The 13,132-nt window shown below is 44.0% G+C and overlaps 2 protein-coding genes across 2 annotated transcripts in view; one reads left to right on the forward strand and one right to left on the reverse strand.

Annotated features, from left to right (window-relative positions):
- The window catches only part of LOC309532166 (uncharacterized protein), a gene marked incomplete at its 5' end in the record, with an annotated part of 91,719 nt that overhangs the window by 22,808 nt on the left and 55,779 nt on the right, over positions 1-13,132 (reverse strand).
- CHST3 (carbohydrate sulfotransferase 3) overlaps positions 1,167-13,132 on the forward strand; it is a 46,145-nt gene continuing 34,179 nt past the window's right edge. The window contains exons 1-2 of one of the 2 annotated variants that reach the window (XM_082222106.1): positions 1,167-2,788; positions 4,836-4,984. The gene's annotated coding sequence lies outside the window, so the exon portion shown is untranslated. Of the gene's footprint in view, positions 2,789-4,394; positions 4,676-4,835; positions 4,985-13,132 lie in introns of those variants that run through there. The other variant, XM_082222107.1, reaches the window with a different exon arrangement.

Consider the following 13,132-nt stretch of genomic DNA (forward strand, 5'->3'; position numbering starts at 1 on the left):
GTGACACACTCATTTTGCAAATATACCATAATGGCATAACTCCTCTTATTCGGTGTGATTTTGCACATTTTGCTTTATAGTGGGTGGGAAGGATAGGTTATAGTGTTTCTGCCTAGTCATGGAAGAGTAGCAGCCTCATTCCTGACCACTGGAAGTTTTGTTCTGCAATCCTTTGGTTTCTGCAGTTTCTCTGGGCATTGGCCACACGTTTTCAAGTATAACTTCGTAAGTGCCAAAGTACAGAAACTTACTTTTTTCCTGGTTAATTTGTTTAGGAAGCTGAATTCTGCACACACAACTTTTACTGATAGTCATAGCCACAGCCACTAGACGGAAGTTCTTCTGCAAAAGACATAGAAGACAACATCCAAACGTATTTGTTACATTTACACCCCACTTTTTCTCTAGGGAGCTTGAGTACATGGTTCTCCCCCTCTCCGTTTTACCCACATAACAACCCTGTGCGGTTGGTCAGGCTGAGAGACAGTGACTGGCCCAAGGTCACCCAGGGAGCTTCATGACTGAGTGGGGATTTGAACCCTGTTCTCCCAGGCCCTAATCCAACCCTATGGCTGCACCCATACCAGCTCATTCAAAACACATTTTCACCCCCTGTCTTGTTAAGGGTGCTGGGAATTGTGGTTTGTGAGTTGCAAGCTATTATTGTTGTTGTTTAGTAAATTTGTTAGTCACTCCAAGACAACCCAAAGAGACTTACAGTTCTCAGAATTAATGGGGGATGTTTTTGAATGTACTTTAAAAGTCTGGTGTGTATGCAGCCTAAAGCTGCTACACCATTACTGTCCCCATCTTCATCATCTTCATCATTATCAGTTCATTAAATGTTAGTGTACGTTGTGTGGGAAAATATAAAATAGACATGGTTCACACTCAATGGGTTTTATCATATGATGCTGCTGAGAGATAAGGAATAAGTCAGACTTAACTGAAGGTGGGAAATCCAAGCAAATTCTATAGTTCATCTCTGTAAGCAATTATACATTTGGTAGCAATGTTAGCAGTCCCTATGGGCCTTCCAAACTGTAAGGTTGAAGTTCTTTATTTTCCAACTTTGGAATACAATATGTGTTTTCTACAGACAAGCTTTTCAGATGCTTTGTCTGAAAAAGAAACGCTTCATTAAAACCAAAACCGCATACATAATGTAAATTGCCAGCAGATTTCAATAGAAGCAATACTGGTGGTAGGAAATGACAGGCGCAAAGGCACGATAAAGCCTTTGTTTGGACTAGAGGACTACAGCATATGATAGGCTTTTGCCAGATGAGGGTCTCCTGTAACAATGATCTTTAATTGACTAAATAAGGGAAGACATTCATTGGAGTGAAAAGGAAGGCTCACGCTTTGAAAGCTGATGGGAACAAAGGATGGTTAGGGTGTGCCTGTACTAGCTCCTCTTGTTGCATTTCTTGTCATTTCAGCCCAGTTTCCTCCTCACTGCCTTGGCACTAGTCTTGGCCCACATTTTTGCACATACCTTTCTTGTATGCATGAGAATACGCTTCCCAGAATTGAGGGCCACTTAAAACAAAAAAAGCCCAATGCATTTGCTCAAGGAAAGCTTGTCACCTCTGCACTTAATGCCATCATTTGAGAGCAAAAAAAAAGGGGTGAAATGCTCTGAGATGTTCCTATGGAATTGCTACATAGCTATGATTGATCAAGCTCAGTGGTGACTTAATATTTGCCCTCCAGATAGAAATTAGCATTAGAAATTTGCAAGGTGCAGTGGTGGGATTTGTCTGCGCCTAACCAACCTAGCAGTTCAAAAGAACGTCAAAGTGCAAGTAGATAAATAGGTACCGCTCCAGCGGGAAGGTAAACGCTGTTTCTGTGTGCTGCTCTGGTTCGCCAGAAGCGGCTTAGTCATGCTGCCACATGACCCGGAAGCTGTACGCCGGCTCCCTCGGCCAGTAAAGCGAGATGAGCGCCGCAACCCCAGAGTCGGCCACGACTGGACCTAATGGTCAGGGGTCCCTTTACCTTTAACCAATTTTCAAAATGCAAATTGTGGCACTGAAGGAGTAGAGGGCAAGGCGAGAAGTTGGGAAGTTTGGATGAGGGATGTTATGGAGAAGATTTGCCCAAATCAATTGCCAGATGGTTAGCTCCTCTTTAAAGAGGTTCTAGCTTTCCACAAGAAATGAAGGAAGAGGACACAGCACATGAAATGAAAGGAAGATAGCAGCAGCACATGCAGTTAACAGCTCTCCCCGACCCTGCTCCTTCACAAAGGAACATATGTAGATTTGTAGATTAAGCGAGTTATGGACTCTTTTCTTGTCACATTAGAGAAAGACTGTAATTCACGTTGCCAGCTCATGTACTAATTTTCTTCCAATTATGATATTAACGCTTCAAAGAAAAGTGCTTCAATCATACACCTACATTCGCACTGTGGTCTCAGTTCATATATTTTCACCCTGATCTCAATGCGGACGTCAGTTTTTAAAGGCATACCTGATTGCTACAAAACTTATAATACTTTTTGCTCAGTCCACACAAATGCCTGCCTTTCCACTCTTTGGATTCAGAGTGTTATGAACTAGTTGCAAGGCAATCTGCACACAAGGAGGAGTATTGTGAGTGTGCAAAATCACACTTCTTATTTTGGAGGTGCTGCTTCTCACACTACCCAGAAGCCTCCAGGAGGACATGCCATTAGTGATCGGCTTCTGTCCTGAGGGAGGAAGACTGAGAGAATTTGTAACTATATCCTGCCTTTAGAGTCATGACAAATGCCGTTCTGATTTTACACTGATATCCGGTCCTACACATCTCCTCTGCTTCTCTTTCAATTTTTTTTTTTTTAAACCCCATGTTCTCATCTGTTTAACAGCCTGTTTATTGATTCATTCCTTAGCTGGCAGGCTGTGGCCTCAACAACAGGCTACACCAGCCTTTTCTTGACTATGTGGTTTTAATTTGTGATTTATTTATTTTTGAGGGATAGCAGCGGTGTACATAGAAATATTTAAAAGAGCCGCCATGATGCATTGCATAGGTTACTGGATTTTGATGTAAGAGTATCCTACATTGGAAAGATTTGAAGAAAGCCTTGTGTCTGAGCTTCTCCTGATTACCAGGATTATTGTGAAGACAACAGTGAAACGTTCTACCATTTATAAATGATACTAGTAATAACAAGTATTCTCCGGTAAAGAAAGAAAGAAAATAATTTGGATGGCTGTTCCATGTATATATTAACCAGCAAGTGAAATTCAAAGGTGACTTTGTGTTTTTGTTTTTGGAAAGGGACATGATGTTATCACCTAGACAATTAGCTACTGTCCAGAATGTGCCAGACCCTGGAAAAGGGGACTTGCTCAGAATTATCCAGCAATTACAATTACCTCATCCTTCAGGCCAACCTTCCATCTTTAGGTGTGGAAAGTTCTCCTTCCATCCTCCACAAAATCACTCAGTGGTGAAAAAAATGAGCCTGGGCATCATTCTGGATCTGAATGTTCCTGTGAGGCTTCTGCTTCAGGGCTGGCAGAGGCAGGTTCACGTAAATTTCATCCATGGTATTTCTCTTCCAGCTTGGATCTCAGCCGCTGTGATTGGAAGCTATGACTTCTGTTGACACAGTTGATCGCTGCAGCCAAATTCTGGGACGGAGAGACAGACACATGGGTATATTCTTCAGAGAGAGCATGTGAGGACTTCTGTGGGTAATTCCTGTTAGTATTCAGAAGCATTATCCACATAAATCCCTCATTCAAACCGGTGAATAGGGTGTTGTGTATATGTAAACTGCAGTGTTTCATCCTACCTTAGAGTCCTGGGGGTGGGCAGGGAAACGATTGGGTAAGCCCTTGCTCCCTCATGGTATTAGTGCTCAGTGCCTTTCCCACCTACTAATTGGGGAGATTTATGGTTCCCAAAGTGGATGTTGAAAAAACAATTATTTTTCCTGGTATCTTTTACAAACCCAACTTGATGCTTGGACTGGAAATGGAGCAAGGTTTCCTGGAAATGTTCACCCCAGATGCTGGGATATTCAGCGTTCACCAGGAATATGACAATGGATTGATTTACATGAAGGAATTCTTTCTTAGCACTTCTTTGCCTCCCAAGAGCTGCCTTGGGGTGGTGGTGGGGAAACTGAGCACACTAGCTGCTTTAAGGTGGTAAAACAGAAGCAAACACAGATTCCAAATTAGCTTGAAGGAACAGGCGTCCCATTCAGTGGCTTCTCTGGGCTCTCGGCTGTAAGGGAGGGTGGGAAAAAATCAAGTCAAAAGGGGCATGTTTCACTCCCCCACCCCTTTCCCATAACAGCCAAGTAGCAATCTGTGGGCACATATTTTACAGTATAGGGAGAGAAGGAATTTGTTTTATAAAAATAATCTCCCCCCCCCCCAAAAAAAAGCAACACAGTGTTTGAAACCAGAATATCCCAACCTGGAAAAACAGTTTGTTGAGACGCAGATGTAGGTTTGTGGTTTTGAACATGCCCTAAAGGCACAGCAGGGAAGAGTGTGAACAGAGCAAGCCAACATTGTATTTTGCTGTAGGAGGAAGCAGAGGAGCAGCAGCCAGATGCACCTCTGTTGTCTTTAACGGCAGGAATTCTAAGGCCAAAGCCTCCTGCTCTTGGGCTTAGCAATAAGTTTCCCAGCCATTCCTGGTGGTCTGCAGACCATGGCATGTAAGACATCATGTTTTTCACTTAACACCACCTCCAGCCTGAGGTCTGCTGTGTAATCTCTAAGGGTGCCATTTAGGTATACATAGTGTGAGTGATGAGCCCACAGGGAAAATGCACTTAGTGTTCGTTCTCTCTCTCTCTCTCTCTCTCTGCTAAACAGATAACCTTCCTCAGAGAATCAAGCTGGAAGCAACCATTTCTTTTTCCAGGAGAAGCCCAATTATGCAGAGCGCTGATTGGCTGGCCTTTGTGATAGGCCCAAAGCCACACTCTCCTGCCTCTTCGGTCTGCTCTGTGTAACGCTGACCGGTTAGTCCTTGTGGCAAGTCACAGAGTCATTCTCCCCTCCTGCCAAGCTGTATTTCAAGTTCTTTTTTTAAAGTATCTGTGTTTTTTTAAAGAAGGTTCTGAATGAAATTTAATTGGATGAATGTTACAGTGGGGTTTTTTTTTTGGGGGGGGGGATGTGGCAGGGGATTGTAAAACCAAAACACGTGGTGGTGGGAAGGAGAAGAGAAAATCATTGCTAGCTAGGTATTAGTGTGAACAGAGGAGTAAAGCTGGCAAAAAGCAGAGTTTAAAGTTGGGTCAGAATGATTAAGAAAAAACACACTGCACCATTTGCAAGTGGCAAGATGAGGGTTAGTTTCATGGGGAAAACCCTCATTGAGCATGGACTACTCCATGCATGTAGAATTGCTCTTGTGAGAGTTTTTGTAGGGGGGAAATGCCCCCCCCCAACATTAGGTACAATGTTTTTTGTCAGATGCGCCATTCTGAGCAGAGGTGTGTAATGATGTGGTGGTGTTCTCCAGTGGGTTGTGAGAGAAATATAAGAAAGGAGTCTTCCACCTCCAGTGGATTCTGACAAGGAAGTTAAAGAGATGGTCTCTGAGGAAAATAAACAAGCACGACCCTGAAGATGACCTTCCTTGAACTTCAGAGAGATAGCGAAAAGAAAATGTCAGAGCAGAGTTATCGATTTTACAGTTGTAGGATATCTGTGTGGCTTTTTCTTCCCAATTCTTTCAATTTCTGAATTTGTAGCACGGGTGAAGAGATTACTGTTTCATCTCTCCCTCTTTCTGATTAGCGCCAGTCTTGGAGTACTACGCTTACAAGGGTTCTTTGTGGGAAAGTGGTGGCACAAGAATAGAATGTGAGGTCACTGCTTTTTCAAGGAAAGGATGTTGCATTATATATATTGCAATACACAGCATTCCATTGGGGTAGGATATCAGCCCTACTGAGTGACGCTGCCTGCATCCCAGCTGATCTAGGGTAACGTACTCTTGGTTCCAGGCAGCCATTGCACAATCAGGACTCAAATCTACTTGCTGCCTCTTTCTGTCTCCCTACTCATCACTTGTGGATATTATCCCAAGTCCAAGTACACAGATGACTCACCAGGAGTCCACATATGAATAGATTTCTTACCCATGGCGTTTTTGTTTTGGTTTTTGTGAAAGGGAACATCTTTCCAGACTCATTCTGGTAGAAGTGGGTTGAAGAGGGAGGCATAGAATGTCCACATTATTTATGCATGTGGGTTTTTTTCAAAATTTTATTTGCAAGGATCGTTTTGAGGCAAGCAGTAGTTCGTTTTCATTTTAAGAAGCTTTGGCATTAAGCCTCTCCTTTACTGTCCCTTCAGGGTTATGATGACTTTTCCTTCAGACAGCTGTTGCAGGAAAGAAGAGCTTAACTTAGGCAAGGAAACACTAATCTCTCTCTTCTTTTTTGCTTTTTAATTATATTTTCTTTCTGTGCCTCTGTGTGGTCTAGTTGATCCTTAATGCCACCCTGCCAAGTCCACCAGAGATTTCAGTTGAAATGGGCTTGAAACATTAACAGTAAAATCCTGTGCACATCTACTTAAAAGTCAGTTATGTTGAGTTTGGATTGAGGCCGCAGTCCTGTGCGCTCTTCCTTGGAACTGAACCCCATTGAAAACTCTGGAAGTTTCTTCTGAGTGAACGCACATAGGATTGCACTGTCAGTCTGCTTGCATCCTCTTCGTTGCTGTACTCCATTGGGCTTGCAGAATGATTGCAGACGCACAAAGGAAAAACAAACAAAAGCTGCATTGGCTTCTTGGCAGAGAAAAATGGACGAAAGGGCTTTAAATTGTGTAATTACAGCTTTCTCTAAACATATAAAAAATACGAATAATACACACAAGAATGAAAGCAAGGTTCCAGGCATGAACTGCTTCACTGCTGTGGGCTGAGTTAGATCCTGACTGAAAGATGAGTAGGGTGAAAAGGTAATAGACTGGCTTTGGGAAATTGCAGACCTTTCACCAGAGCCAAAACCTAACAGATGCTGCATTCACCCAGGAACAGCAGTAAGAAGAACCTTCTCTCAGTGCCTAGTTAAGGACCCTTGTGGAATTTCCAACCCTTGGACCAGCCACCTCTCTCTGTTTGCATGTTTGAAAAACTGGAAGTGGGAAGTTGAGATAGGCTACAGATTTCAAACATACCCATCGCTTGGTGAACATCTTTCTAGTCTTTATGACGTCTCGGGTGTCTGCAAGCATGCACATCTGACCACCACTGAACATGAACACCATTAGCATGAACAGTAGGTGGTTCTGTCAGAAAGTTAAGAGAAGAAAGTAACAGACTGTTTTGGGACATGTAGTGCTTTTCGGATGAGAAAGACCACTCTGCCAAATGCCCCATGCCCCTAGGAATAGCAACAGGGAAATGGCTTTCTAAAGGCAGAGTTAAGGGTTTTTGTAATAGCCCCAGAATACCCTTTATCTACACATTTGAAAATTCCTGTATCAGAAAGGCAAGTTAGGCCATGCTGCATATTTCACCCCTCCCACCATTGACTGGGCGTCTAATACATTTGCAGTACCTTAGAAAATTCCTACACAGTTCAGTATAAAAGAATAAAAGCTAGAAATATATGTGCAGTGGTATGAGACTATAAAGCAAACAGATTACAACTAAATATCACATAAGCAAAGAATTGCTATGCAGCCAACAGTACATTTTTCCTTTTATGACCATACGTCTAGTTTGATGTTTTCTCACCAGTTTTCTGATGCAGCCCAATTGTATGCATGTTTGCTTAGGAATAAGTCCCACTAATCACAGTGGGGCTTTCTTCCAGGTAGGTGTGCATATGTTTGTAGCCTTAGGCTGGACTCCGCAGCCTACTTTAACCAGATGTGCATAGGATTCTACTGGTAATGATTCATAAGCGGGTGTTCCTGACATAATGTGTTAGATCTCCCTTTTTGGTCAGTTCACATGAGCATTTTCTGATGCTGCTCTGAACCCCTGATTGCAGCAGTTTGGAGTGCATGTGTTGGAAAATCCAAATTTTGTACCTAGGCAGCCTAGTTCTATGTCAAGAGAAACTGAATCCTGCAATAATACATTAATTTGCTTATTTTGTGCACACATTTGCTTATTTTGCACAATTTTGCTTCCTTTAGTCACAGGATGTGATGAATAAATATTCAGGGCTGAACGCCAGTTGGGGGTGGGGGGGTCACCACTCCTCCCCTCCCTCTGCCTTTTTGACACCTACTTCCTCAGTTTCCCCATGCAGAGTGAGTTCTGTCTCCAGGCAAGCAAGCATTCTGAGCATCCTTCAGTTTGGTATCAGCATGGATGGCAAGCCAGAGAACAGTGCCCAGTCTACCATTGGTTCTTTGTTGAATTTGGGGATAGGGTGCTGCTGCTAGAGACAGTGCTATCAACACAACCTGTGGTGGCTTCAAGGGCTGATAATGTGAAACTTCTTATGGCTTCGTGATGACGCCATGCTTTCTGCTTTCATGTTCATTGAGTGCCATACAAAAATACTGTTTGTCTAAAGTTGTCGTATAACTTTGCTACAGTGGTGCCCCGCAAGACGAATGCCTCACAAGACGAAAAACTCGCTAGACGAAAGGGTTTTCCGTTTTTGCGTTGCTTTGCTAGACGAATTTCCCTATGGGCTTGCTTCGCAAGACGAAAACGTCTTGCATTTTTTTTTAAAAGCCGCTTGAAGAGGCGCAGTTGTGACGGACTGTGCTTCGCAAGACGAAAAACATCGCAAGACGAAAAGACTTGCGGAACGAATTCTTTTCGTCTTGCGAGGCACCACTGTATATGGATATCCTAAAAAAAACCCCACAAACATTTTGAAGCAGCGAGCATTTTCATGTGGTGAAACTGCAATAGTTGCTTACTGTATTCCACCATGTGTAATGTGGTTTACTCCCAGGTAGCTGTGCATGGGATCATAACCCAGCATAACTTCCATTTCGTTGCATCCCTATTGTGATAATGGTTTGTAAAGTTATCCCTCCTGGTTTAAGCGAAAGGAGCATTCTGAGCATTTGAAACCACTTTAGCTGTTGATACACACACTCTCATTGGGTATGTACAGGGTGAGTCCTTTAAAAGAGGCCCTGTGGGTACAGAGTACACATCTTCCACGGGGCCAAGACTCACCCTGTAGTTTGCTGCCTTGGCTGTCATCATGAAAGATAGTTTTTTAGGGACAGAGCTGTACTGGTTTGCTTAGCAATGCTTTTGCATGGGTATGCTTTTGTCGCCAAAAGAATACTAGGTAAGGATGGGCAGCAGCTAAGGACATATGAGACCAGGGCCACATATTTGGGCAGGGCAGGACAATGATAATTGAGAACTTGGAAGAGGCTGTCTAGGTTTCTCTTTCTTTCTGCAAAGAGAAGTGTCCATATTGGAACTCAGCCTGCACTAGTTTCACACACCACAGCACATGCTCCATGCCCAAGGCAACTTTGACAGTCCCCTCAGGCTGGAGCAGCAGTTTCCTTTGTGCCTAGACAGGCAAACCATGCCCTTCATCTTATTCCTTGCCTGTAGCCCCACTGCAGGTAATTGATCATATGCAGCCAACAATGATATAAATAGCCCAGCCAGTTGCTCTGTTAATTAGATGTCTGCTGTCTTGGTTGTTTTTACTTTTTTGTGGCTTTCTCAAAATTCTTCTAATGAATAGTGAATTCTTTAATGTAGGGCTTTCCAACCTTTATATTTATTTTCGTGAATGCCCCAGCTGCAGTGTCTGGGGAGTGAGTGGATCACGTCATAGTCATTCCTACAGAGGAGGAAATGTGGGGAAATCCTGACCCAGATGTTGATGCTTCCTGGTCTCTCTGTCTGCAGGAAGGGCTGTAGCCTGGAGGCTCACATCATGCTCATTCCTATAGGGAGGGAAAAGGTGGTGGGAGCCTTCCCCAGATGCTTATGCTTCCTGGTCTGTCTGCAGCTCAGTGGTAGAACCTTCTGCCTTGTATGCAGAAGGTGTTGGGAATCAAGCCTTTATCAGGAGAAACTGGCCACTCTCCAGGCACCCGGCTTGATCTCCGGTTGACCTCCCTGTCTGCATTCCCTGGCAGGATACAGGCTAGGTCGCGATAGGCGTTCCTCCTCTGCGTGAGAAGAACACACACCCTCTTTCCTGCCCCCCCCCCGGGCAGGGGAAAGAGATAGACAGAAACATATTTACATGCCTTTATTTCTGTCTTTGCAGCGTTACAGAAAACACAACTGCTCTCTTCAAACTCCAACAGCCGAGAGACAAACTCCTCCTGTACTTCCTGTACAGCTCATATTACACTCTGGGCTAATTCCGGTGCTTCGCACTGTGAATAGACTGTCCCTCTGTTTCCCACGGAACAGTCCCAACATTCCCATTATGTTTTGCTTTCAAGCTTCCAGCTCACGGCCGCATTGCTTCTATATCGTAACAGAAGGTTCCAGGTTCAATTCCCGGCTAGGGCTGGGTGAGACCCCTGCCTGAAATCCAGAGAGCTACTGCACATCAGTGCAGACAATGCTGAACCAAAAATCTGCTAATGCAGCTTTCTACGTTCCTCTATTTTGTGCCCTCCTTGCCAAAATTATGCCTATTTTGAAAGGCTGCATCTGGACCGCTATGCACAGTTACACTTTGCCTCTAGTTCACTGCCTCCCCAGCTGTGTTCGGGTGAGGTTGGGCTAGAGTGAACGGCACTGTGCAGTCCTTGCTGCTGCAGCGGCACTCTAGACAACATAACATAATCTACACCCCCCCTCCCAGTAGTGCTGTCTGCCATACTGTGAGTGGCTGAGAAAGGACAGCATTCATGTTCAGTATAGAGAAGTGCTTTTGATAGGCAGGAGATCATCCCTCTCTATCCAGAGGCTAAGCCAGGTCACCCCCTGTTTAAATGTGGGGCAAATTTGGCTTCTCCCGAAGTGGAAAGTCTGCTCTCTCTGTTTGATACCAGGTCTGATCCTATTACTTGCAGCTAATTAATACACAAGCTGCATGGAGCCTGTCGTCGCGGGCAAATTCCAGGGAGCAAGAACAGTTTGTTGGAGCAGAGCAGTCATAGCTGTGTATTATTTTCCACTGTGTTTCTCTGCTTTCAGACATAAAAAAGAGGTGGATGGTGGAGAAAAGGAGTGTGAATCAATTAAATAATTCTACGATCATGGTTTTTCTCACTTCACAGAGTTATTTTGCTGAACACTGAGTCATTTTGGGAAAATGTGACTTCATGCTTCCACAGAGTTTCCTTAGTCACCTGCGTAATGAAAGGTACTTCCTTTCTTGTAGGGTGGCCCCTAGATACAGGCACTGATAAATGGGCTAATATTTGCAGTCATCCTTAGCAGCTGGTTGGCTGACTCATCCTCCCTCTTTTAAACCTTGCTTTATTTTTTAAAAAATCAACTCTACACTCTTCATTTTCTTATTCCTCCAGAAGAAAGTATTCCAGGCACATGTATTCCCCACAGAGAAGGCAAAGTATGCTAATTTATAATTATCCTCATTAGGTGGGATGGTGAGAGCACACAGCTGCAAGAAAGAGGAAATTAGTCTCAATGGGCTATAATTGTCTTGCAAATGAAAAGTTCTGAGCCCAGAGTACTGGGAAATGGCACTAAGCGTAAGCTTCCAGTCTAGGCACACTCAAGACGAGAGAAGACCATGCTAGGCCACTGGCATTCTTCACCACTGGCATTAGTTGTGACAGCTGTGGGTGCCGGGAGCAGGTCAGCAATAACTCACACGGCTTCAGTGAGGTTAACTCATTATTCAGAGAAACAAGACAGCTCCAGAGGCCATGCCTAGAGAGCACAGCAACTCTTGCCAGTAGAACTCACTTCTCTGAGGCAGTTGAGAGGACTGAAGTTCCCCACCTTACCACAGCTCCTTAAATCTCCTCCCCAGGGTCCTTCCCAAGCAAGCTGAGGCACTGTCTCTGTTCCTGTCTGTGCTCCACCCTTTTCATACCTCTTCTGGTTCTGGGAGACCAGGGGCGAGGGGAGCTGGTTGCAGCATGAGAGGGAGACCACTTGGCTTCCTCACCTGCCTGACTCAGCTCTGCCTCTTGGTTCCCCTCCTCTCCTGCCTCTGCTTCTGCCACTGGGCTGCTCTCTGCCACAGACACTTCCCACTCACTAAACCCTGTTACCTCTTCAGCTTCTGAAACCTCTTCCCAGTCTGCTCCATCTTCTCTCTCTGGCTCTGAGTCTTCTTCCCTTGGGGGTTCTCCAGCTGGTACCTTCCACCACTCCTCTGCATCTAGCCAGTCCATGACATCTTGCTCCTCTTTGTATATTTTAAGAGCAGGGCTGATAATGCTGTGCGAAAACCAAGGCTTCCCCCACGAAACAGCATCATCTTAAGTTCTCCCCTTGTACTCCGTGATGGAAAGGAATGGGTAGCTGTGTTATGTTATGTTATTCATCTTCCTGCTCCAGCCCGATGAATTTTGAATCATGTAAAGAAGTTTCAGTCTGCATTAGTGCATTGGTTACACTGAACAACTTCTTCTTGGGAGAAAATATGCTGCATTTCACTTGCCCTCCAACCAGACATCTCAAATCTCAGTGAACATTAGCTGTGTCAGAAAGCTGAGCGTCAGCTGGGAGCAGCTTATCCGAAGAGGGAAGTGTTAAAAGGTGCACAGAGACTCTCTCTGTTTCAGCTAACAATAGGCCATTTATTACTTTTAATTCTGCCTCCCTTACCCAGACAGCAAGCATGTAAATGAGGAGTTTTGATCCAGCACTAAAGAAGGTAACAGAAAAAGAGAGAGCACGTGTTACATTCTCTAATAAAGATTATTGCAGAGGGAGACTGATAAGGGGAAGCTTTTAAAAATAGATTTAATTTAAGGTAAACTTTCTACTGCTGCACCTAGTTCCTACTTTTTATTTTAAGTTCAAATATACAAATACGGAAGTTCAGCTGGAAAAAAATCTCAGGCACCTGGTCCTCTAGGTGCCTAGAATTTTTATTCAGGCACCTAATTATTTGAAATATCTTTTCCTGGCTCTGTTTACCAGCGGTGAACATCTGCTTCCTTCAAGTGATTGATTCTCTCCAAGGGACTGAATCATGTTATGTTCCTCATGTGATTCTTTTTTCAAAAATAATAATAACCACTTCCATTTTTCAGAATGTCAG

Source organism: Podarcis vaucheri (assembly GCF_965113315.1).
Source record: "Podarcis vaucheri genome assembly, chromosome: 5".
NCBI lineage: Eukaryota > Metazoa > Chordata > Lepidosauria > Squamata > Lacertidae > Podarcis > Podarcis vaucheri.